The sequence below is a fragment of the Apodemus sylvaticus genome, chromosome 23 (genome assembly GCF_947179515.1).
Source record: "Apodemus sylvaticus chromosome 23, mApoSyl1.1, whole genome shotgun sequence".
NCBI lineage: Eukaryota > Metazoa > Chordata > Mammalia > Rodentia > Muridae > Apodemus > Apodemus sylvaticus.
Window position 1 is genome coordinate 36,003,759 of NC_067494.1, and position 26,840 is coordinate 36,030,598.

Sequence of the window (26,840 nt, forward strand, 5' to 3'; positions counted from 1 at the left end):
CTAGTTAACAGTCCTGCTGATCTTAGACTTATAGAAAGGAAAAGCAACAGACGAGACAAAAGAGATCCCCATGGCCGAGTTAGTTGCGGATGGACGTTGGAGGAGAGCAAAGGGCACTACAGCTCTTTCAGGGCAGACTTGGGTGCATAGGCTCGGCCCTGCCACATCACGGGGACGTGACTCAGAAAGAGGACCCTACCAGCTTATTGTCACAAGACGAGTTGGCTTCAAGAACAACTGCCAGGCATGGAGCCAAAGACAAAGAAGAGCAACATCCGTGCGTGCGTGCGTGCGTGCGTGCACGCGTGTGCGCACTGTAGGGGGACACACAGGACTATACATTGCAGGGAATCCATGGCCCAGTCCCATCCTGCTGCTGTCCATGTGGACATCCTGTGTGTCCCTGTACCATCCTGAAGCACATATAAATTAAAGCACAGCTATTTTTACTAATAAGAACATAGTTTTCTCCTTGTGGTAATTAGGTCTCAGGGTTTTTTAAAGTGATGACATTGTGACAATTTCTTTGCATTTGCCTTGATTAAAAGCTGAACATGTGATGCTGTTCTAACTGGATGTCTGCATGTAGAAGAATGCAAATAGATTCAACTTCAAGAAGATCAAAGATCTCAATGTCAAACCAGATACACCAAGTCTAATTGAAGAGGAAGTAAGGAATGGCTTTGAACTCATTGGTACAGAAGACAACTTCCTGAACAGAAGACCCAGGCTCAGGCACTAAAGCCAACAATTAATAAGTAGGATCCAATGAAACTGAACATTTTCTGTAAGGCCAAGGACACTGTCAATATAACAAAATGACAGCCCGCAGATTGGGCAAAGGATCTTTACCAACTTGAAATCTGACAGAGGGCTACTATCCAAGGTATTTAAAGAACTCAAGAAGTTAGACACCAGCAGTTCAAATAACGCAAATTAAAAAAAAAAATGGGGAACAGAATTCTCAATAGAGGAATCTTGAATGGCTGAGATGCACTTAAAGAAAGGTTCAACATCCTTAGTGATCAGGGAAATGCAAATCAAAATGATACAGCTATTCCACTTCACACTAGTAAGAGTAACTAAGATCAAAACCTCAAGTTACAGCAGATGCGGGCGAGGATGTGGAGAAAGAGGAAGACTCCTCCATTGCTGGTGGGAATGTAAACTTGTACAGCCACTCTGGCAATGAGTCTGGTAGTCTCTTAGAAAATTGGGAATAGTTCTACCTCAAGATCCAGCTATACCACTCCGGGGCACATACCCAAAAGATGTTCCACCATCCCACAAGGACGCTTTCTCAACTATATTCATAGCAGCTTTATTCTTAATACCCCAGAAAACCAAATAACCCTATAAAAAATAGGGTACAGAGCTAAACAAAGAATTTTCACCTGAAGAACTTTGGATGGCTGTGAAGCACCTTAAGAAATATTCAACATCATTAGTCATTAGGGAAATGCAAATCAAACAACCCTGAGATTTCACCTCACACCAGTCAGAATGGCTAAGATTAAAAACTCAGGAGACAGCAGGTGTTGGCGAGGATCTGGGCTTGGGGGAGAAGATAAAGTGACAGCAGGGGCATCTCTAGGAAGTGCCAGAGACTTGAGACGGGGGTGGGGGGGTGGGGGGGTGGCAGGGAGGGGAGGCCCCAGGGAGTCTATGAGGATGACTCTAGCTAAGACTCCTAACAGTGGAGGATATGCAGCCTAAAGTGGCCACCACCTGTAGCCAGGCAGGACCTCACAGCAGAGAGATAAGGACAGCGACCCATCCACAAAACCTTAGACCCCAGTTGTGTCCGGCCTGCAAGATGTGCAGGGACAAAGATGGATCGGAGACTGAGGGAATGGTCAATTAATGACTGGCCGAACTTGAGACCCATCTGTACTGCCTGGTTTTGTGTCAACTTGACACAGGCTGGAGTTACCACAGAGAAAGGAGCTTCAGTTGGGGAAGTGCCTCCATGAGATCCAGCTGTAAGGCATTTTCTCAATTAGTGATCAAGGAGGGGAGGGCCTCTTGTGGGTGGTGCCATCCCTGGGCTGGTAGTCCTGGGTTCTATAAGAGAGCAAGCTGAACAAGCCAGGGGAAGCAAGCCAGTAAGAAATATCCCTCCATGGCCTCTGCATCAGCTCCTGCTTCCTGACCTGCTTGAATTCCAGTCCTGACTTCCTTTGGTGATGAACAGCAATGTGGAAGTGTAAGCTGAATAAACCCTTTCCTCCCCAACTTGCTTCTTGGTCATGATGTTTGTGCAGGAATAGAAACCCTGACTAAGACACCCATCCTATGGCAAGAACCAATCCCTGACAGTATTAATGATACTCTGTTAGGCTTGCTGACACGTAGCATACTTGTCCTAAGAGAGGCTCCACCCAAGAGCTGGTGGAAACAGATGCAGATACTCATAGCCAAACATTAGATGGATCTCTAGGAGTCTTTTGGAAAACCTGGGGGAAGAATTGAGGCACCTGAAGGGGAGAGAAACTCCACAGGAAGACCACCAGAGTCAACTAACCTGGACCCCTGGGGACTCCCAGAGACCAAACCACCAACCAAACTAAAAAGCAAGCACAGGCCTCCTGCCCATGTGTAGCAGATGCAAGGCTTGGCCTTCATGTGGGTCCCCCAACAACTGGAGTGTGTGTGTGTGTGTGTGTGTGTGTGGTGGGGGCGGGGAGGGCTGACTCTGACTCTGTTGCCTGCCTGTGGGTCCTGTTCCCTCTGAACTGGGCTGCTCTGTCTGACCTCAGTGGGAGAGGATGTGACTAGTCCTGCAGTGACTTGATGTGCCAGAGTGGGGTGACACCCGATGGGGCGCTCCCCCTCGTCAGGGGAAAAGGGGGTGGGGGAGGGGCCATAGGGGAGGCTGTGAGAGAGTCAGGGGCTGTGATCTGTACATAAAATGAATAAATTAAAAAAGAAAAACTTAAAAAGAGGTTGGCCTGGTCTACAGAGTGAGTTCCAGGACAGCCAGGGCTACACAGAGAAACCCTGTCTTGAAAAACCAAAAATAAATAAATAAATAAATAAAATAATAAAATAAAAAGGTATTTAAAGCAGAACTTTCAAAACACATCGATGAGGATGAGATCTCATGACATCTATTTTACCTGTGAATGAGAACCAATCAGATTTGTTGAATGTGAAATAAAACCTAGGGACATTAGTTTAGTCCCCAGTCCCCAGCCTTATTAATGACCAGATCTTATCTAGACAGAGCAGCTGGCTTTAAGCCCCTCCCCTTGTGAGGTTCAGGCATGAACCATTTTTACATTAGGGAATGTTTAGATGGTCTAAAATGTCTTCCAGAAGTAAATTGACTTGCTTGCAATTTGTATATATCTCCCTTTAATTTTGACAGCAAAATGGTCCTAAGGGATCATGGCTGATAGACAAATGCTGTCTTCCTAGGGCTTTAACAAGGGTATGATTTCACTCGTTGGAGAGACTCCTTTAGGAGCTCGAGTCTCACCGTCTTCTATGTATGTGAGTTCAGCCCTGGCAGCACCGTGATTTAGGTCATTTCTCCTGATGGTTTCCCACGGCTTATAAAGTATCACACAGGCACTTAATGATTCTCTGGAAAGACAGACCAAGCTCTTTTCTGTTTATTTTGGTTTCAGTATTTTATTTTTTAAAGCTGGTTTTCTGAGACTGTGGAATTTGCGTTAGTTTATGCAAACAAATGACTTAAAATGGAACGAAGCAATTATCATCACTCCAAGCTCTTCATTGTGTGTGTGATGCTTATAATAAAACAGAAACGTGAAAGAATTCTCTAATAAATTAGATGCGATCTCTGCATTTATTCACGGACTACGTTATTAAGAACATTTTATACACAATCTTAAAAATCAATAATCTTAAAAATCCCTGCCTCGGCGGCAGACCACGAACATTCACTAGACATAAAATGAGATGTTTTAAAAAGCTTTTTAATATTATAGCTTCTTTCCACAATAAATTAACGGGCCATCGTGCAATGCAAAACAGAAATTTATTCGCAAAGGGGAGATCGGTGGATCTTGCTCATAGAAGGGCTGTGAATTCTGCAGCTGCACTTCTCGGCAGCAGCACCAGGCGGCGCTAATGCACCGCAGTTCGTTGTCGCTTTGCCAGCCTAGGTGTTCCCAGCCTGCTCTGAGCTCAGCAAGCTCTGAACCTGCGGAAACAACCCAGGGCAAGGCAGGGAAGGACAAACTGCAGCCACAGTGGACCTTAGATGGCGTTCACATAAGGGCATGGTTTAGTTTCTTTGTGTATCTTGGAGGGGACTTCACGAGGTGAGGTGAAGGACGCTTTTTTTTTTTTTCTCATAGGGGCTGAGGCCCCTAAGGAAGGGTTGGAAACAACTCTGCATTCGCTTGAATGGCCATAAGTAGTTTACGAAAGTCAGGGACTTCCGGTTATGGAGCAGGAATTCTTAAGAACTGGAAGGAGCGGGCCAAGAATGTGATGGAGAGACGTCTTTATTTCCTTAGAAAATGATGAAAATAGAAGATTTCGATTATGTGACCATATGATCACAATAACTATAACATTTTATTTTAAGAAAAGGTAAATTGTCTTGTGTCAGGCCATGTCTCAGAACATGAGACGCTGCTCACTGTTACGGGTTTGGAGCAAAAAATGTTCCGTGGGAAGAAATAATCACTAGGCTTAAATTCCATAATCTCATTTCATCGCATGCATCAAGTAAGGCAATAAAAGCAGAGTATTTGTCTTGTAAATGACGTGAAACCTTCACACGGTGCCAAGCATTCAGCACATTTACTTTTTGTTATTTGTGACATTTACGAGGGCTGGTCAGTTCCCCCGGGATGGGTAGAGCTTCGTAGTTGCGGAATATGGACGCTGGCGGGTTCTGCAAGGACTGAGGTAAAACTCATTCTGCTCTTTGGGTTTTCTTAAACTCTGTAACCAAGTTACTTATCAGTGGAAACCATCTGGTCACAATAACGGAGATGGACTCATGAACAGTAATTCATCATATAGCGTGCTGAGAGCGGAGTACCGGCCCCCTCCCTCCCTCCCTCCCTCCCTCCCGCCCTCCCGACTTCCCTCTATTCTTTCTCCTTTTTCCTCTTCTTTGCTGACTATAAGCATGCACCGTAATGCCTCCTGTGAACCTTTCAAATAAACATAAAAACAGAAGGTTCTCCAACAGTTTCCTTTATGTCTATTTTTGACGCAGGAGCCAAACTCTATGTCCCTTCGCTTCCCAAACACACCTGGAGCCCTCCCAGAAAATCTTTTTGAAGAACAACTTTGACAAGAAACTTTGACAAAATGTAATTGGCCATATGTTGTGGTTTATATGTGAGATCCCAGTATTTGGGAGTCTGAGGCAGGTAGATCCTGAATTTGAGGCCGCTTCCAGTGACATGGTGTCTTCCAAGCCAGTGTGGGCTAGATAGCTCGCGCGGGGCTCTGTCTCAAAGACAATCAAAGCGCACAGAGAAATACATCCGCATATTTTTGTTCACCAGACTAGTAAGATGGATTTGTGACAGGGAACTAGGCAGCTAGGTCTATTCAAATGACCTATCATGAAGAGATACAACTCAAGACCTTTCAAAGGAAATTTATATCTCTGAGATGAAATATTTTAGACTATTGTTGAAGACGTGTTTTATAGTCATTGCTACTAAAGCCTACTGCTTATAAATTTACACAGGCAGGGGCTGGACCTCGGCTCCCTGCACATGCGCAGCAGATGTGCAGCTTGGTCTTCCTGTGGGTCCCTAACAATTGCAGCGTGGCCGTCTCTGACTGTTGCCTGTCAGTGGACTGGCTGGACTGCCTGGTTGGGCCTCCCTGGGAGAGAATGTGCTCAGTCCTGCTGTGAATGGATGTCCTAGGGTGGGTGCTAACCGAGGAGAGGTGGGAGAGAGCTGCGGTCAAGTTGCAAAGTGAATAAATAAATAAATTATCGAAGAAAAATTTACAGTAAGATAAAATAAATTTAACCCCTCCCCCATGTCCACACATTTATCAATAATGATCTAAACGTTCGTTCATCCAATGGTGGCGTCTCCCTCTGTGTGTCTCACCTCCAGGGAGGTGAGCTGGGTGGGGAGCGAACGCTGGAATGCCGCGACTCAGGAGAAACGCCTGCAAAACAGCACGCACTGGTGATGGAGGGCTCAGCAGTTGGCCCCGCCCCCGGATTGCCCAGAGTCCTTCATTCTGAGAGCCAGTCTTCTGGTAACAAGTCTGGAATAAATACACACATTAATGAAAGATTTTCACAAAGCTCACAATGTCCCCTAATCCCCAATCTCTTATAAGAATGGATGAGTTTGCCATCTGTTAGCCCAAGATACATTTGCTGAAGTTTGCTCACAGTCAAAACGTTAGAACTAAAAGGGACAAATAATTGAAATCCCTTAAGACTTCCAAGATTGTCAGTGTTTTGTGTCATCCTTTATCACCGTCCTCTTCATCACCACCACCATCTTCCTTCTCGCCCCACCGACATCTTCACCATCAGTATCATCATCTCATCACCATCCTCTCCACCACCATCATCTCCTTCATCAGCACTATTACCACCACCGTCTGTTTCACTTCATCTGTAATGATGCATTGGAGAGTTTCCAAATGAAAATGTGTTAAGTATCGGCGTCAGTATCGGCAGCAATGCCTCTGAGTATTGGAAAACTATGCAACCTCCTCCCCTGCCTCATACATGCAGAATTCTGAGTCTTTCTGACTTCTGATATGATCCTTACATCATTCATTTGCAAACTTAAGCTCCTTTATTGTGGAGCTTATTTTACCAGTGTTTGGAATTTCCCTACTTTTTTTGCCGCGAGTGCCTTAATCTGTGCGCGCTGGTTTTATGTCTCCACATGAACCAGGGTCATGGCAGGGGAACGAGCCTCAGTTGAGACCCAGCTGTAAGACATTTTCTCAATCAGTGATCGGTGGACGAGGGCCCAACCTCTTGTGGGCGGCGCCATCCCCTGGGCTGGTAGTGCTGGGTTCTATAAGAAAGCAGGCTGAGCAAGCCATGGGGAGCAAGCCAGTAAGCAGCACCCCTCCATGGCCTCTGTGTGTCAGCTCCTGCTTCCAGGTTCCTGCCCTGTGTGAGTTCCTGTCCTGACGTCCTTTGGTGAACAGCAATGTGGAAGTGTAAGCCAAATAAACCCTTTGTCTCCATCTTACCTTTTGGTCCTTTACTCTGAATATGTAATTTTAAAGTACATGGTCGAGGTTGCAATTTCTCTCATCTTACAGACTTAGTGAAAACTCTTTAAGCATAAATTCATTAGCACAGTAGATCTCAGTGGGCATTGGTTTGTCTTTGAGGAATGCTTGTAGAACACTTGGGAACTGAAGTCGGTTTAATACAATTACCTGCAGATAGAGGCCAAGCATGTGGCTAAACACCCTTAAAAGAAGACGGACTGAAGATAAAAAAAGTTTGTCTGAGAAGCGAATGTTAGTAAGCCAGAGGAAAGCCCCGCTGTAACATGGTTTTCCTTGCTAGCGACATTAGGATAAGCTTGCCAGTAGGTGGGATCAAGTCTCAGAGAGATACCATAGGAGACAGCACAGGGTCCTGTGGACAGAGGAGCCCAAGAGAATCAGAACAGAAGCCAGGACTTTAAGGGAGAAAAATGACACCCAGTCATGTGGATTGGTGGCACCTGATGCATGCAGTCAGTAAGGCTGTGCCCTGAGCAGGATACTCAGGTATCACTTGTGGGAACTGGATGTTCCTACATACACCTTGACAAATGGACCAGCCACATCCAGTGAAGTTACTTCACATATCCCCTAACTTAGAATTCAGAGCCCAGGACTGCAGCCTAGACACCCTTGCACTGGGCACTGACTCATTTCTCTGGTGCATACAGGCGTCTTTCGTGGTAGGAAACGCTGGAGACAGTAAGGCTTTCTTCAACAGCAGAATACACGCAATTGTGGATTATTTTACAGATGGATGGCAGGGACAAAGGAAAGTGAGAGAATTGTAGCTGTCGCCACTAATGTTTTTACACACCACGGTGGAAGGAAGAAGCCCTAATCTCCAAAACTGCAGGTAGAATAATTCTTCAAGCTTTTTATTAGTAACCTGTGTTGTTACTGTGTGTGATGCTCATGTAACACAGTGTGCATGAATCCTTTGTGCGGATTCCGGGGCTCCGGTTCAGGTGGTCAGATGTGCATGGAAAGGGCCTTTACCCGGTGAGCCTTCTTACCAGCCCAACGTACAGAATACTTTTTACTAAAATGTGTCGCACAATAGAATGTGGTAAATATGTCTATCTAAGTGAACAGAAAGGGGACAATGGAATGAGGGACTAATAACACCATATGGTGGGGTGCTGATTTTCTAAGCATTATGGGAAAGTACGGTGGTGACAAATGAGGAATGGGACCTCTGGGGCTTCTGTAGTACATGCAAGAATGAGTGCCTAATCTTCACGTCAGCTACGCGATTCTTCACATAGTGATTTCTGGATAAATCGCATGCCTTCTGTGTGTTACAGCCTTCTTTGTATGGAAGCCACCTTACTGTGTAAAGATAGGAATGATTATGGAAGTATGTGGTACTAGGAAGTAATAACAGGACAAATATTGAATACAAAATTCCAAGAAAAATAAGGTAGCATACACACGCATCACTCCCAGTGCAGAAGGAAGACTTGGCAGTTGTGGCAGAAATCACAAGAAGAGTCACACCCAGCTCATTTTCTTCTTGATTAAACCCAGCCGGGCTGCTCCATACTTCAACCACTAGCTAATTATCACAACACCAACTCCCATGGGGTATCGAGGATAGCAGAAGGTGTTCTTGTTACAAGGATAGTTTAGTGAGCACATCAAAATTCTGGTTTATATCTATGTCTTCCTCTGTGTCGTCACGGCCCACCTCTCCTGGCTTTTGTCAATGCTCAAAGCTCAAGACCTCTTGCGTAAGATGAAGTCCTGCAGGCAGCTGTCTGTGCTTCATCCCTTTAATCTTTGTCACCATCTCTGTGGCTCAGGACAGCTGCTGTGCAAGTGCCGAGGGACCCGTGATGTTCTTATTGGAATGTCACCACCCAGAAAAATAAGTGTGAGAGTTGTGATTATCTACCCACGTCAGATGAAGAATAAATAAGCCAGCGGACAGACACAGACAGGGTTGGTTCCTAGGCAGTCTAGCTGTGTGCCCAGCAGACCTCAGGAGCATAACAGAATAAGGGTAGAGTCAGGGGGAGGGGAGAAAGATAATGTGCTTGTGATAAACACCAACTCCACAGAACAGCAGCACAGGGTATAAGAACCCAAAGACAGATGTATGCAAAGGAAGCATGTTGAAGAGGGAGGCTCAGGTTGGGAACTAATTGTAGATATATGAGAGAAGGACTACAGACTCACAATGGTAAAATGATAAGGAATAAATGGATGGGATGTTGTTGTCGTTGTTGTTGTCGTCGTTGTTGTTTTGTCTTCTGGGTCTTGAGTAGCTGCCTTATCCCCCCATACCTCACTAAATAAGTTATTAAGAGTCACTATTAGAACCTGGGTCTTCAGAATGAAATATGATCCAAATTTGAAATTTGCTTTTTATCTTACACTTGGTACTGTGTAAATGGTACTGATTGCACAGGGATTGCATAGCGAGGGGGAGCAGGCTGGAGGGTGGCTCCGCAGTTAGTGTATGCTCTGCTCTTCAAGGACCAGGGTTCAGTTCCCAGAAGCCACGTCAGGTGGGTCACAGCCACACAAAGGGGGGTCCCAGTGCCTCTGGATTCTGAGGGTATATGAACTCACATGCATATCCTTACTAACTTACCATTCACATATACATAATTAAAGAAATAGGATTACACACTACAAATTTTATCCTTGAAGAATTAAAACAACTTTGGTATAAAAATAGATTGAGAAGTAATTAGTATATTTAATTCATGAAAATAACATTCGTTGGATATCAGCTGAGGGTGTGTTTGACATAGGCCATCTAACAGAATCTTTGAATTCCTTATCTTATTAGTTTTACATTTTATGTGGGCTGTGGGGTTCTAAGCAATACATTCAACAAACAAGTAAAGTTCAAGTAATAATTTTTGAAAATAGTAGAAATTCTGAAAAATAATGTAATTTAGGTGAGTGTGCCAAATTTAAAGATTTGGGGTATAAAACGTTAGAATTTAAGGTTATGACAAAACTTACAAAAAATGTGCCTTTGAACAAAGACGAGAAACAGATTTCTGTCTCCATTTTCATGTTATTGGTGAGGCTCTCTATGGGAAGAGAATCACAAGTTACAAGAAAGTCCGTAGGCATTGCTGGCGCAAACATTTTTAAAGTAGATGGCTTGTTGCGTTTGACCAAGTTTGAGAGGACGTTACAGTTCCAAGACAGGGCTTGACAGACTCAATGGGTCTACAAGCCTGGGCTCACCTCTGGGTTTCAGGAAAGCTGCCTATGAACATTTGGGAGGCTTGGGCATTTCTGCATCTTTTCAAGCTGTGCTGTGATGTCATGTCTCAAATGGAGTGTTTACAGCTGGAATGAAACCAGCAAGCATTAAGAGTATGTAGCACACAAACTGTGCTCAGTGGCCAGACCCAGACCCATGAGTATGGGGCACAAACTGGGCTAGTTATTAAAAATAAAATAAGACAACATACAGGTTGGGGAGGTGGATCTGGAAGACATGAGACGGAGGTGAATGTGATGGAAATAATTTATACATTTCTCAAAGAATTAAATAATTATAAAACCAGGAACCCATGCTAAGAAAGTGTCGAGTAAAAACAAGCTCATCAAAAAAAAAAGGTATTAAAAATATGCTCAGAGTTATAAAAAAAAAGTTGAACATAGGAGGTGAGAAACTGGAGGCATAGTAAAACAGTCAAATTGGTATTTGTAGGTAAATAATAAGAAGTAGAAATATGGTATATTCATTGTCTTGAAAATAAGATCCTTAGACAAGGAAAGGCTGCAAAACTGAAGGTCATCGGGCTAAAAATACTTGACCAGTGGATCTAGTGGGTAGGAGAAAATGCAGGCATGACCTGGAGGTCTGTCTGCTTGGCACACTGTGCTTCTAAATAAGAAACATGGCACACCATGCGCCAGAAGTCGGAATACTGGATCCTAAAGTAGCCTGTGAATAGCTGGTGTGCACTCTCCATTTCTCCATGAGTGTGCTTCTTCTGTATAGAGAACATGGTGTTATGATCGCTCATAATCCAACCCGAGGTAATGTGCTAACCAATCACAGCCTTTCACTATGTACATGACAACTCGCTGGCAGTAAAGCAGATGCTGTCCCCTAAAACCATCTCCAGAAAAGTTTATCTCCATGCCCTTTACCAACCCACCCACCGACAAGCATTGCTGTCTTGGAGGGAGCACCCTAGTCATGGAAGCACTAGCCAAAGGAGAAACAGGAGGAATTCATAGCCAAAAAGAATGAGCAACGTCGGTGATCTTGGAGATAGGTCCCACTGGCTCAGCTGGTTTGTTGGAGTCTGGGGAAGGAAGGAAGAAGAGAAAGGAACGACACACTTGAGTTGCTGATTCCTGCCTTAGGTAAAGGATGTAAAGCAAGGGTCCCAGGTGTGGGGAGAGACAGGAAAGAAGGCCAGAGGGCAAGGAGAACATGGGAATCTGCAGCTGCTGAAGGTGGGGGTGGGGTGGGGGAATCTATGGGAAGGATCATATTCCTGGGATGGGGGAGGCTCCAGGAGTCGATGCAGGTGACCTTAGCCCAGGTGCCTAACAGTGGGGACATGGAACCTGAAGAGGGCACTTCTCATAGCTAGGCAGGAGCCCCAGTGGAGGGAAGAGGACACCAACCCACCCACACAACTTTCAACCCAAATTTATCCCCGCCTAAAAGAAATGCAGGGACAAAGATGGAGCAGAGCCTGAAGGGAGGAATGGCCGACTAACAAAAGGCCCCCCTCTGAGGATGAGTTGACTTTAATGGTGACTTCTTCCAGGTGTCTGAGCATGGGCACAGCCCACTCCTAATCTCCCCATTTCCCAAGTCCAGCAAGCTCAAGGTATCCTGGAATGCATAGGTCAGCGCTCATGGCTATGTTATAAGCATTTTGAAACCCATGGAAAAAAAATCTTCAGACCCAAAGAAACTAAACAAGAAGGAAGGCACAAGCAGGGATGCCTGACACTCCCTTAGAAGGGGAAATAAAATAGTCATAAGAGGCAGATGGAGGGAGGGAACAGAGAGGGATGGGGAATGGGGAGGGAAATGTGGGGGCAGGACCAGGTGTGGGGAAGGACAGGAGAGATGGCTAGATGGTCATGGAAATGAATGGAAATCTGCAACTGATGGGTGTGAGGAGGTGGGGGTCCTCTGCCAGATGAGACAGAGATATGGGAGAAGGGAGGCTCTCACGAATCAGTGGGTGTGACCTTAGCTGTGACTCACAACACTGGGGATACAGAACCTGAAAAGGCCACCTCCTATAGCCAGGCAGGAACCCCTGAGGACAGAGAGACAGAGAGGGGGGGGATGGAGCAGGGACTGAGGGAACAGACAACCAATGACTGGCCCAACTTGAGACCCACCCAGGGCAAGCACCAATCCCTGACACTATTAATGGCACGCTGTTATGGTTGCAGACAGGAGCATGCTGCCCTCTGAGAGGCTCCACACAGCAGCTGACTCAGACAGATGCAGACTCCCACAGCCAAACAGTGGATGGAGTTTGGAGACTCTTATGGAAGAGTTGGGGGAAGGATTGTGGGTTACAAAGGGGGATAGGAACTCCAAAAGGGACAGGAAAACCAACAGAATCACCAGATCTAGACCCTTGGGGATCTCAGAGACTGAACCACCAACCAAAAAACATATATTGGCTGGACCTAGACTCCCCTGGACCTATATAGTAGAGGGGCAGCTTGGTCTTCTTTCTGTGTCAGGAACAACTGGAGCAGGGGTTATCTCAAAAGCTGTGGGATATGTTCTTCCAGTTAGGCTGCCTTGTCTGCGCTCAGTGGGAGAGGAAATGCCTAACCCGTCAGAGACTTGCTGTGCCTGGGAGGGGGAATACAGGGGGCAGTGCCTGCTCAGAGAACGGGAAGGGTGACGAGAGAAGGATTGTGGGAGGGCATGCCCGGGGAGGGGAGCAGTGATCAGGATATAAAGTGAATTAGCAAAAAATAAGATAAAATAAAAAATTAAAAAAAACAATATTAAGTAAATATAGTGCTCGGTTTGATCCTGTTCAGCCTAAAAATGAAGAAAAATGTAAAATAAACAATATTCTTTAAATAAAGATTCTTAATACAATTTTAAATTTGAATATAACTTTGATAAATCCTAACCCAGTCTTTCCCTTGTATGAGAAACGCTGTAATACTAAATGAACCTGTGGGGTTCCTTGGATTATGTTATGACTATTAAATGTTTTGTGATCACTAGACAATAGGTCAATTACAGATATCGACTTTAAAGCCCGACTTTCACCTCACAGGCTCCATGTAAATAATCACGTTTACTAGAAGATGATGTGAATGAACCATTCATCTTGAGTACAACGCTGCTGACTTAGACATTTTTAAAAACTAAAATGACACATAATTTTTTATTTGTCACAAGTTGCAGGAGACCTTCTGGACAATGTGTTTTTGTCACTCATGTCTTGCTTTGACCTTGAGATGTTTGCCTCCAGACAAATTCTTTGCTTGGGACAACTTTTCCTCATTTGTCTTTCTGTAGGGTCAAATCCCTCCTGGTCCTCAATTTCCTGTTTCAATTATGTGTCTCACTGCTTTTCTTTCGGACTTCTGTAATATTATTTTCTTCTGATCTTGACTGATTATACAACTTGGGCTTTGAGGCATGGAGCTTGGATATGACTGTGAGCTGGGATCTACTCTTGTGTTTCTTGAGTACTGTACAGACTTTCCAGAGCTAAAGGAGTTACAGAGACTTGCACAGGGCCAGAGGGCATGGTGAACTGCAGGCTCAGAGGCCTCCTTGCTGCATGGACTTCTCTGTCGTAGTCCACACAACCCTTTCTCTCTAGATACCCAGTTGTTAAACTCCCCACTTTGATCACCGAATTTCACAGCTCTCTTTAACGTCACCAAGAACACATCCCTCATATAAGAGTAATTTTAAAGTATGGTGCACAAACCAAGTTCATTTTGATTTCCTAGGAATTATAAAGGCCAAGAGCATATGTAGTTATGTTTTCTGACCGGCAAATTATTTCCATGAAAAACGCAGATGAGATTCCATGTTATAAATAGAAATGAATTTGGAGAACGGAGGAGCCAAAGGAATGGGGTGAACTCATATAATCTTAGAATTTTGTTGTCAGGAATGACTGACATCATCTCCCACAGTAGGACCTGCCAATTGGGCCAGGTAGCTCTTGTCTTTGGGCCAAAATTATCTCTCTCCCTAGTAGAAGATTATCATTAGTTTTGGCTTCCAGTATGTTTACGTTTATATTATTTCTGGATGGAAAGAAAGAATGTGTTTGGACACCTCCTTCATTCATTTAGACAACAGTAAGTTTTCTGTGACTCAGAGGCGTTGTTTCTGAGGCGAATAAAAATACTTCTGGTCAGGTCCATTAGATACTGACTTCATAATTCAGTGATTTTTTTTTAAACTGGTAAACTTTCTAATGTATGTAAGGCCTTATATCAACTGTCAATGCTACCTTTTTCATGGACTGTTAGTGATTGTGTGTAGGGGAAAGTTGATCTCTGTTAAATACTTCAGATGGTTTATGGACTTCAGTTGAAGGATGGATATAGTTAAACTTGGTTAATGAAAATATTAGGTGAGATATTTTATTTTGATTGGGCGTGTTCTCTCTGCATAGAGCCGTCCCGAGTCATGTCCACTACTGGGTCTTAAACTCTTTAAAGTCCTGCGAAGTTTCCTTCTCACTGGCCTTGGCTGTGTGTGTAGTTTATACTGTGTGAGTAGCTCTTCCTGGCTCTCCTGCTCCTGTGTGTTTAGAGTAGAACACTCCTTCATATCTCTGAGATACTTTTCAACTTCGGCCACCTGAGGAATGAGGCATCTTTAATTTCCCAGTCTTTGGAGACTATATTCCCTTTTATTTCTGCTAGGGAGAAGGGTTATTTCATTTTGTTATTTTTAAATTATTTTCAATTGCAAATTTATTTTAAAAGTTTTATAGCAATGTAGTTTTCCCCTCCCCTAACTCCTTGCTGATCTTCCCAACCTCCTCCCTGCTGACCCAACTACATGTTCTCTCTCTCTCTCTCTCTCTCTCTCTCTCTCTTTCTCTCTCTCTAACAAAACCCAAAACCATAACAAATCAGTAAGTCAGAAATGCTAAAGCAAAATAAAGAGAACTGAAAAGTCCCCCCTCCCACCCCAAGAAACCCTGTGGAGTTTGTTTTGTGTTGGCCAGAGTGTGTGTCTGTGTGTGGTTTGGTGTACAAGAACAAAGCGTTCACAGAGGCCAGAAGAGATATTTTGTTCCCAGGAGTTGGAGTGGCTGTTGTGAATTGTCTGATATGGGTGTTGGGAACCTAGCTGGGATCCTCTGTAAGAGCTCTGTAAGAGTGGTTAAGAGTGATTACTCTTAACCACTAAGCTTTCTAGCCCCAAGAAGGGTGTTTGCAACCCCATAGGAAGAACAACAGTATCAATCATCCAGAGATCCCAGGGACTAAACCACCAACCAAGGAGTACACATGGAGAGACCCACGGCTCCAGCCTTATATGTAGCAGAGGATGGTCATCAATGGGAGAAGAGACCCCTTGGTCTGTGAAGGCTCGATGCCCCAGTGTAGGGGAATGTGAGAGCAGAGGCAGTAGTGGGTGGGTGGGTGATTTGGGGGTACATCTTCATAGAAGCGGGAGGGGGGGGTGGGATAGAGTGTTTCTGAGGGGGAAATTGGAAAAGGAGTTAACATTTGAAATGTAAATAAATAGAATATCCAGCAAAAATATGGACAACACAAAAAAAAGAAAGAAAAATTGAAAATAACACAGGAGACACTTGTAATATTTGACTTCTCTTTCTGTTGCTCTAGTAGTTAGATACTAAACTGCAAGCATATGTGACCATGATTGATACATCCAGTTATATTTATATGGTGTTATCAACGTGAAAGTTAATGAGATTTGCAAGTGAATACACATTTCCTTGTGACTAATGTATACTACCTCCGAGAACTTGCAATGGAATTCAGTACATAGTTAGAAACTCAGAGCAGTATAAAAAAAATACAAAGTAAATCCTTGTGGTTTTTCTACCTTCTTCTTCTGTCCATGCCTCTAAGAAGACCACTGTTAATAGCTTCTTGTGATTCTTTCTAGAAAACTCTACTATTTTGAACTTTGCCTTTAGTAGCATAACTGGTGGTCTTTTTAGTCTTAGAAATGGTTTTGCCGTGGTATTTTGGAGGTATTTGCATTGGTTTTGGTTTTCCAGTGGTTGTCTTTAAGGCTTTATTTAATGCATGGAATGTCACAAGGTAATTCTTCCAGAGAACACACAGATGCTCTTAAGACTGAATAGAAAATGTGCCCAAGTTATGCAGCTCCGAGCCTCCCTGGTCTTTGCACAAAACCCACAACCTGATTGACATACTTTATCCCGGTTAGCAAGAACAATTAGCAAGGAACAAAGCTACAGAAGGCAGAAAGGAAGCTTAGGGCAGTTAGGGACCTTCCTGGAGCTGTGGACTCAGTCTTTGATGGATTATACCTTTGTTTCTATTTTGGCAGGTGCTAATGCCTATATGCTAGTTTCTTAGGTCAGAACGGTCCCTGGTATCAGTTGTGCTAAGGTCTCAGTGCCTGTTCCGATAACTTCTATCTTTACTGTACCTAGTGTGGATGGGCTGTATTGCCTCTTCCGAGGAAAATGAGATTACCAGACTCAGTTCCTGATTAATTTTCCACACACACACACACACACACACACACACACACACACACACACATACACACACACACACACCTCTCACTATGTTTTTTTAACATGTAATTTCATTCACAGATCTGCATAATCCCTCCCTGTGTATTTCTCAACTAATTTTAATCCTTCCTATGAGCATAAAAATGGCAATAAAGGAAGAAATGGAAATACAAAAACGTTCTTTCTGACATTTGTTTTAATTTTGCTCATTTTAAAATTTAATTATTTTATTTTTATGTTTCCTAGATTGATTTTACTGTGCTGCTCCATTCCACACTTCTCTCTGCGGAACACCTTAACAATAAAAGTATAATGTGTTCCTGCCTCAGTCCTAGCTCAGATTTTAACCATTTGAATCATACTCATGATTGAATATTTCTTTAAGATGTAGATGCTTTGGAACAAAGAACTGTGTTCAGACTGTGCACCCTATCACAGCTGTAATGTAGCATCATTTCTAAAGAAGGCAGAAATACAACCCCCAGCCACCAGTGCTCCTGCAGATGCAGTGTCCAACCATGCCTTGGTGACTCACTGGAAAGCAGACGCTTCTATCATGAATCTTTCTGCGGATCCTTCTGTGGACGTGATGAGTGGTTCTGTCCCCTATCAGGGTCAGGGAGAAGCATGCATTAGGCCTGCTTGGTACCAATGGAATGACAGTGTTCTGGGAATGGGCTTGAAGGTGCTTTCAAGAACTGGCAATTAGATTAAAAAAAAAAAAAAAAAAAACTGAAGTAAAAACCAAATGCCATGTAAGAATGGTCCGGACCAAGTTTCTGAAAGCTTGTTTATTTTGACATCAATATTATTCTCCACTCTGTGCTAATTTAACTTCCATAACTACTAGTATCTGGTTATATCACATGTTTTGGATCTTTCTGTTAGTGAGCATGTAGAGAAACCTGGAATTTGGGGCTTTAAGCACCTTCAACCCTATGCATATGTTAAATAAGTGAATAACTGGGCTTATATTACCCCCATCATTATTTAAGATCAATGCCATTACCCAGTTATGTGAGGATATTTCACTTGTGCTCTCAAGTTATGGAAATGCTGAATACTATTGAGAGGTCTTTTATTCCTGCTTTTGAATCTTATATTTCTCTTTTTAGTTTTGTTTGTTAGTTCCAATTGTTCTGGACCTTACTGTGTTGACCAGGCTGGGGTTGAACTCAAGAGATCTGCCTGCCTCTGCCTCTGCCTCTGCCTCTGCCTCTGCCCCCTGAGTGCTAGGATTAAAGATGTGTGCCCCTATACCCAGTTTGCAGGTGTTTTTCTTAAATCAACATGTACAAAGTTAGACAGCAAACTAAGCTAAAGAAGACTGGGTAGCATCTTGTCTATAATCAGAAAGGTAAATAAGTTAGATGTCTGCAATGGTGTTAAATCTTCAATTCCCATGTAAAAATGTATTTGTCAATATTTTCTGTAAGATAATTTATAGGAAAAGGAATTAATATTTTAATTTTAGAGGGCTGGGAAGCCCATGATGAAGGCATTGACATCGGCCTTCCTTTGCTATAACAAACACACCCAGGGTTGTCAAATTACTAAGGGAAAAACTGATTTTTAGTTCACTTGTTTGCAAGTGTCAGTTCACACTTAACAGCGACACTGACTTTCTTCAGTTTCTTGTGGCACACCAGAGCAGAGACACACAGTGGGACAAACCCTCCTTTCCTTCAGGGAAGGGACAAAGCAAGGTAGCAAGCCTCCACAGTCTTCGTCAAGGGCACATCTCTGTTGGTTTAGGCCATCCTACCTTGCCCCAGCTTGTAAATCTTCCATTGCTCCTTAGTGCGCCAGACTGGCAGCTAAGCCCTTGGGGACATTGCAGATATGAGCCATCCACAGGGAGAGGTCGTCCTGATGCACCTTCTCCTGGCAGAAGTCATAAGGGCAAGCTTGATAAAGGCTGAGGCCTCCTGCGGAAGGACCTGGTTAACAAAGGAGAGGGAACAGCCCAAAGACCCAGAATCCCGTTGTCAAGGACCCAAGATCAGAAGGGGTCAATTCAGACTGGTTTCGCTTCCTGAGTTCACGCATGTTGTACTTACAGAGGTTCAGGTATTTTCGGGTACTTGCTTATGCATAAGTCAAGGACTAATTTCCTAATTCTGTATTTTCCTTGCTGATTGCCTTTTAAGACTTTTCCCCACTAATGCGCCAGCACTCTATTTGAATTAAGTTTCGGAGACATCTTCTTGCCAACATTCAGAGCAATTACTTCACTTCATACTTTGCTCCGAAGACAGCTTCATAATGAGAGTTTTCCAATCATTATCTGCAGTAAATTTCAAGATAAATTAGATTAGATTTTTTTATCTCATTTTCTTTTGTACTGTAAACGATCAAGGTCTCTCACTGTTGACTTAGCTGATTTCTAGACCCTTCAATGAAAAGAAAGTAAATCTTAACTTCCTTTAATTTTGGAAGCCTTTCCACATTTAATATTTTATTTGCTAAGTCTTTCTGTGAACATCCTCCATAAATATATTAAAACAAATAACTCTTCTGTCTTTTTAAAACTTTGACATTGACAGTTTTCTATGTTAATCTTTTGTTTCTTTGCATGTGTGTGGTGTGGTGTTTGCATGTGTGTGTTTTGTGCATGTGTGCATGTGTGTTGTGTGTGCATGTGTGTGGTATGTGCATATGTATGTGGTATGTGCATGTGTGTGGTATGTGCATGTGTGTGTCCACATATGTAGAACTGTGAGTACACATGTGTAGATGAACATGTAGAAGCCAGATGCTGACTTTGAAGGACATCTCTCATTATGTTCTGCCTTGTATTTTGAGGCAGGGTTTTCTCTCATTTAAACACCGAGCACCAAACTTCAGCTAGACTGGCAAGTCAACCTGCTTTAGAGACAGGTAGTCCTGAACACCAGAGCCACTGGCAGGTTTATACCTGTCAGGAATATATTTTGATGGTGAAGATCTGAATTCTGCTCCTCAAACTTACATCACAAGTGCTTTACCCATTGAGCCATCTCCCTGCTGGACATGCTGAGTTTTGATTGAGTTCATAATATGCTTTCTTTCTTGTATGCTTGAATCTCATATTCTTATTCTCAAGAAGTTGTTACATAGTTGGTTGGGGTACATTGTATGAAGCTGTGTTTCTGTCTAGTCAGTTGATAACACTGCACTGGCCAAGAACTAAATACTAGCTGGATCTTTGTACTGTTATTTCTACAGCCCTTCACTGGTCTCATATTTTATAAATATTTGTTCCTTCCTCACCTACCTAAGGTAATCTAAGATCGTATCTAATTGGCTTTCATAAAGATCTGACAGACACTAGCTGGGCAGAAAGTGGAAGGTTGATCTTCTAGGCAAAGACACACACACACACACACACACACGCACACACACAAGAATCGAGAGGCTGGAGACTCGCCAGTGGACTTAGAGGTTGGATGGATGGACCAGAGTGGAGCAGAGAGATAGACTTGGACACTTGGTGGGATGTAGGCCAGGATTAGTAGACACGGAGTAGTTAGAAGACTGCCAGGCTAAGGCCTAAGCTTTTAAAGTATTGAATAGCCTCTGTGTTATTATTAATATCACTGGTGGATCTGAGAAGTTCCCCTTAGAGGAGTTTATTTCATATCCCTCTACAGTTACTGGAGACTTGTGCTGTGTTGATGTTTTCCCCTTTATCCAGGCAGTGGTGACTAGCTTTCTGACAATCACGTATTTCAGCAAATTCGCCCTAGAGCCACGCAGGATGCTTCATAACAGACACAGAGGAAGAAGAACAGCTGCTTGAGTACTTACCAGGTGCAGACACCATGCACCTGGTTAGACGCTTTCTCTAACTGAATCATCATGGGGCTCGTGCCATGGTAATCTTCTGCGCATCTTAGGATGAAGGAGATGGAAGGAGACAGGCTAAGGAACTCCGCTTGGTCAGCAGTAAAGAGAAGCAGGGGTTGAAACTCAGTCTGGTGGTCCCTGGGATTCCCCTGAAGCCAGTTGCTTGGACAATCCTTGGCGTGTGAATGCAAGGGGTTAACTCAAGTCTGTCACTTTCTCTGTTTCCTGCTCAGAGCAGTACCTGGCTTTCTGATTTTCTTCTGCTACAATTGGTGTTTCTTTATGAATTGTAGCAGTATTCTCCCCTGGGGAAGACTATTTCCATGCTCTCTGCAGTCCTTAGCAGCATACAATTCTTTAACAAGTTCTCAGCTCTGAAAATGACTACACACACAAATAACATTATACAATCAGAGACGATTGTATTTAGGAACATATATATTATGTACACGTTACATTTATATTGTTGTGTCATGAAACATTCGTGAACCCCCCAAAAAGACCACCAAGGAACTGATTCCTATGCAATCACATTAGGGTCTGTCTCCTTATTCAAACCTGAGCTTGGGCTCCCCACCAACCCTGACACAGCAGGAAGGTGGATCCCTGAGCCTAATTTTAGGCAAGCATTTATAGAGGCAAGAAGGGCGCATGTAGCCTGGTACGCATCTGATTGGTGGTGGTGGTGGTGGGGAAGCCTTTAACATAATTGGCTGGTACTGGGAACTGAACAATAAACTTCTGCTTTTCTCCTGATTGGTGGTTCTTAGGAAGTGAGTGTCAGAGGCAGGTTTGTAACCTGGGGGTGTGGATTTGTTGGGAAATAACCTGCAAGCTGGTGCTAGATGTAGGTTTGGTTGGGGGGTAACCTGGAAACTGGAACTAGACACAGGTCTTTTTGGGGGGTAGCCTGGAAACTTGTGCTAGATACCACTGGCCTGTTAGTAAATTTGAGTTCAACCTTAGGTCAGGTTCTGAACCCAAAACTTTGGCCTCTCAAAATTATATACTCTTCTCATCACAGTGACCCTTAGGTGAAGATATTTCCTCTGCTGCTCACTCTTGCAGTAATATTTCTGCCACCAAATCTCAGAACGGTGACACCAAGTGACCATGGACTGAGATCATAAAACCATATGTTAAAATTAACCTCTCCACCTGCTAATCTGATTACCTGCTGTACCATCAGCATGGCTTCTGTGCAGTGGTGACAGGTGGGAGGTTCAAAGGAGTTTGTCCTGGGTAGGAACCACATGAGGCAGCATGGTAGAGAAATGTAGTTACTTGATACCACAAAATCAGCAGATCTGCAAAATGTACTATTTTCTAAGCAAACATCAGGATGTCTATTGTTTTATAATTGTTATTCCATTTGCTCCTAATAGCTATATGTATATGCATATGTATATGGATGTGTATATTTAATCTACATCTGTATCTGTATCTATATCATCTATATCTATATCATCTATATTTAATCTATCTGTCTATCTATCTATCTGTCTGTCTATCTATCTATCTATCTATCTATCTACATCCAGAATAGCAAGGTGCTTTGTTTTCTCACTGAAGGCTGAGTCGGTCATTATACTTCATTAGCCAAACTTAAAGTAATTGCTTTTACCTATTGTTGTGTAGGTAAGTCTAGTTTGAATATTGTTACATTATTATTTAATGCTGTTGTTTTATTGCCCATTCAATATGTCTAGAAATAAAGAATTTTTATTTCATGAATTCTGTCACCCTCTGCTGATGGCCTTTGAGTATCTGTACATGCACACAGCAACACACAGCAAATCTCACCAGCCTTCACACATCCGCTTGTGCCTAACATAATAAATATTCCTACCAAATCCTTCAGGGACCATTCTTACGGTTACAAAAGCTGTGAAACTGAGAAGGTACCAAGAGGGGAGAAGCTCTATTTCTTTCCACAGATGACGAGCCAGGTGGCTGGTGAGGTTGTTTGTCCAGCTGTGTATCATAAAACACCTGCAAGGTGAGTCTCATATCCTATAAAACACGTAATGAGGTTTATCGTAGTCTCCTGCCTTTGCAGTCGTCTTTGTAAATCCAGGCTGTGTAAGAAGAACTGTGATAGATTTTCTCCTTTCTTCTTGCCGCTTTCAAACCCATAAATAAGCATGCTATTATTGATCTGTGTTCCGTACAGCTGGGACCCAGGCCTTTGATTTATACATCTTTGCAGCAATTTCAGCTCCCTGGATTAATCCCCGCCTCCCACCCTTGGTTTTCTTAATCCACTGCCCAGGAACATTTAGCAGAGGCGTCTCTTTTAAAAAATGAAAATGAAACAAAATACACTGGACACTGAAATGTGTTCTAGAGTAAGCTCGTGGCTTAACCTTAATGGCGCCTCACACCCGACTCCAAGGTGATTTACCGCTGTTTGTCAGTGTGTTTGGTCTGCCTACCCTGCTTGCCACACAGAGATAAAATAACCCCTTACCCTGTAAATGCAGTCCTTTACTCCGGGAGAGCTCTTGCTTTTATTATTTTGTTTCACCCTCATATCGCTCGGACCTTTGAGAATCATGAACTCGGGAAGTTCAGAGCCCCTCAGGGCCAGTGCAGGAGACTTCTTCCACGGAAGGGGACTGGGGTGGGTGAGATCTCTCCCAGTTGAGATAGGAATCCTACACCTCCCAGAGCACCGCTTTTCCTGTGGCGCAGTCTCCTTGGAATTCATAGCTCAGTGATCTAGAATATATGTCTGTCTCCCAAACATTTGAAAAACAGCGCTGTAATGTTCGATCTTAGTTTCTTTGTTTTCGAAGTGAAAATATTTCTGTCTCATAAGCACATTGCTCAGTCATCTTGGTGGGAGATAGCGGATTCATCGCCCATTGCTCATTCTCAGGGAGGTTGTAATCTAGCAAGGAAATTGGCTGTGATCTGTTAGCACACAGCAGGAGAGAGCATTATCATCCGCAGAAATTCCGGTGATGTCACAATGCCCTCTCTCCCCCTCTTCTGAACAGTTCCCTGCCTCTCTGGGTTAAGCTGAGAAGGCACGGATTAGTTTTGATTATTAGAAAAAGATGTAGATTAATGACAGTGAGTGCTTTGCACATATGAGGCTATGGTTTGGTGACCCACAGTACACACATACACACATGCACACTCTCACACACGTATACACACATCCTACACAGATACACACCTGCTTACAGACATAAAAACAAGCGTGTATACTAACAGATACACAGACATACTTTATACACACAAACACACACATTCACACCCAGCCCCATACCTGCCCACATACATAAACACAAATATGTATATAACACAGATACACAGACATACTTTATACACACACACAGACACACACACACAGACACACACACACACCTGTCTACGCACATAAAAACAAACATATACTAACACAGACATACTTCACATTCCCAGCTCCACCTACCCACATACATGGACACAAACATATATACTAACACAGACACACTTGCACACACACATACAGTTGTCTCAGCAGAAAATAATATTTTAAGGTGTAATTAGAAAAATTAGTTCTGGTTGTAAATTGCATTTGTAAATTGCCAAAGAAAGTAACAAGTTTTTGACACTACATTTTTTGGTAATCTCCATTTTAGTTCCATTTCCCGTTGATGATCATTTCTGGAAATAAAAATTGATTAAAAAGTCCATTTTATATATGCATATATGCTAGTAGTTTAGAATATATTTTATTTATACAGCATATATGTATATATATATATATATATATATATATTAGTATGATTTGTTATAGGTGTTGTAGTAAAGATATAATTGAACAAAAAAAACAAACCAAGGTGCCAATCATGAGAATGGGTGTAACATATAATTGCATCCAGGATGATAACAACGGTGATGATGATGATGATAAATGAGTACCTTAGTGATTGTAATGATTATTTTGAATCATCTACTTGATTGAGCTGAGAGACACTTAGTGGATCAGTAAAAAGCACTTCTGAGTGTCTATATGAGGAACTTTACATAGTGGATTACCCAGGCAGGGAGGGACTCACGGTGTGTGTGTGTGTGTGTGTGTGTGTGTGTGTGTGTGTGTGCAGTACCTTGCGGTAGCCTGAGGAAGCCTGTTAGCAAAGGCTTGCTCTCCCCCTGCCTCTGGCATCTCGGCTGCTCTATCCCACCTGCTCTGGGATTTTTCTTTTGCCTTGGATCCAGACAGAATGGACTCAGGGTAGAATTAGATTTTATTTTATTTTTTTTTAATTTATTTGCTGTTTTATGTATGAGTGCTGTATTCACACCATTTCCCATTGCTCCTCCTGTTCGTCCCATTCCATCCCATCTCCCCCTCCAAATTCATCTAAAATTCCTTCTATTTCTTCTACAATCCTTGCTGTTACATGTATGTATGTAGAGCATATATACTTTTTGGTATCCAGGCTTCCACTGAGAACAGTACATACTTGTCTTTTATGATTTGCTCCTGAGTAGATTTCATTACATGTTTGGTGCATTATCTGTGTATACAGTCACCAAAGAGAGGGCAGCTAGGCTACTTCTCATTTTAGGTTGTTGTCATGTGCATGTACATGTTAATAAAAGTGGAATGGGCCCCATTATCTTCTCCCGAAATCTTTGAACCTAGGGGTCAACATAGACTCTTCCTCCTCTACATTGTTTCTGTCAGGCAACATCTCAGCCATATTTGCACAGACTTACGTATTTATATTTGCCATATGCATTATTAACATTATTTTTAAAGATGTTTCTACTTAAAAGTTGGCTGTGGACATTATACCACATTATGGTCAGAGTTGCCTGACCCTTCTCATTCTTGAATGCAGAGGTTGGGTGTGACGTGGGATTGTACTGTCCAGCTTTGTGTTGGTACACTTGAGAAAATTTTGTCTAACAAAAATCACCTAACAGTAGCCTTCACTGGACTATGCCTTTGCTAGGGAGAATCTGGCCATATATATATCTGTAGATGTCAGAGTCTTCAATTATTTATTCTGACACAGAATTTTGTCACACAGATGTTTTTCAGTCTGTTTACCTAGTGGTCTTATTACTTCCATTGGCAAAACACCAAGAATGCTTCTATCTCACCCCATTATAATCAGAGTGCTATGCCCTACTGTTCACAGATGGTGATTTTTTTTCCATTATAGTAGAAAGAGATAATGGTATTTGGGGGTTTCTTTATGTTATATTATGTTTCAAATTGTATTGTGCATTTGGAAAATGTCTCCTGGTTCTGTGAATACTTTAACTTCAACAAGTTACATCATGTTCCTTCAATAAGACATGGTGTTATGTGAGAAGGAATGGAAGCTATAGGATTACAGAATGATAATATTTAAAGAAAATATGAAACAATTGAGAAAATACCCATTAAAAATGGGGTACAGAACTAAACATGGAATTCTCAACAGGAATATCAAATGGCCAAGAAGCACCTAAAGAAATGATCAACATCCTTCGTCATCAGGAAAATGCAAAATGACCTTGAGATCATCACTCCAGTCAGAATGGCTAAAATCAAAAACTCAGATGACAGCAGATGCTGGCGGGGATGGGGAGAAAGAGGAATACTCCTCCATTGCTGGTGGGATTGCAAGCTTATAAACCACTCTGGAAATCAGTTTGGCAGTTCCTCAGAAAATTGGACATAGTACTACCTGAGAATCCAGCTATACCACTACTGGGCATATACCCAAAGGGTGCTTCAACATATTTCAAGGATACATGCTCCATTCTGTTCATAGCGCCTTATTTATAATAGCTAGAAGCTGGAAAGGGCCCAGATGTCCCTCAACAGAGCAATGGGTACAGAAAATGTGGTATATTACACAACGGAATAGTAATTCAGCTATTAAAAACAATGACTTCATGAAATCATCAGGTAAATGAATAGAACTAGAAAATATCCTGAGTGAGGTAACTCAGTCACAAAAGAACACACATGGTATGTATTCATTGATAAGTGGATATTAGGAACAAAGTTCAGAATACCCAAGATACAATTCACAGACCATATGAAGCTCAAGAAGAAGGAAGACCAAAGTGTGGATGCTTCAGTCCTACTTAGAAGGGAAAACAAAACAATCA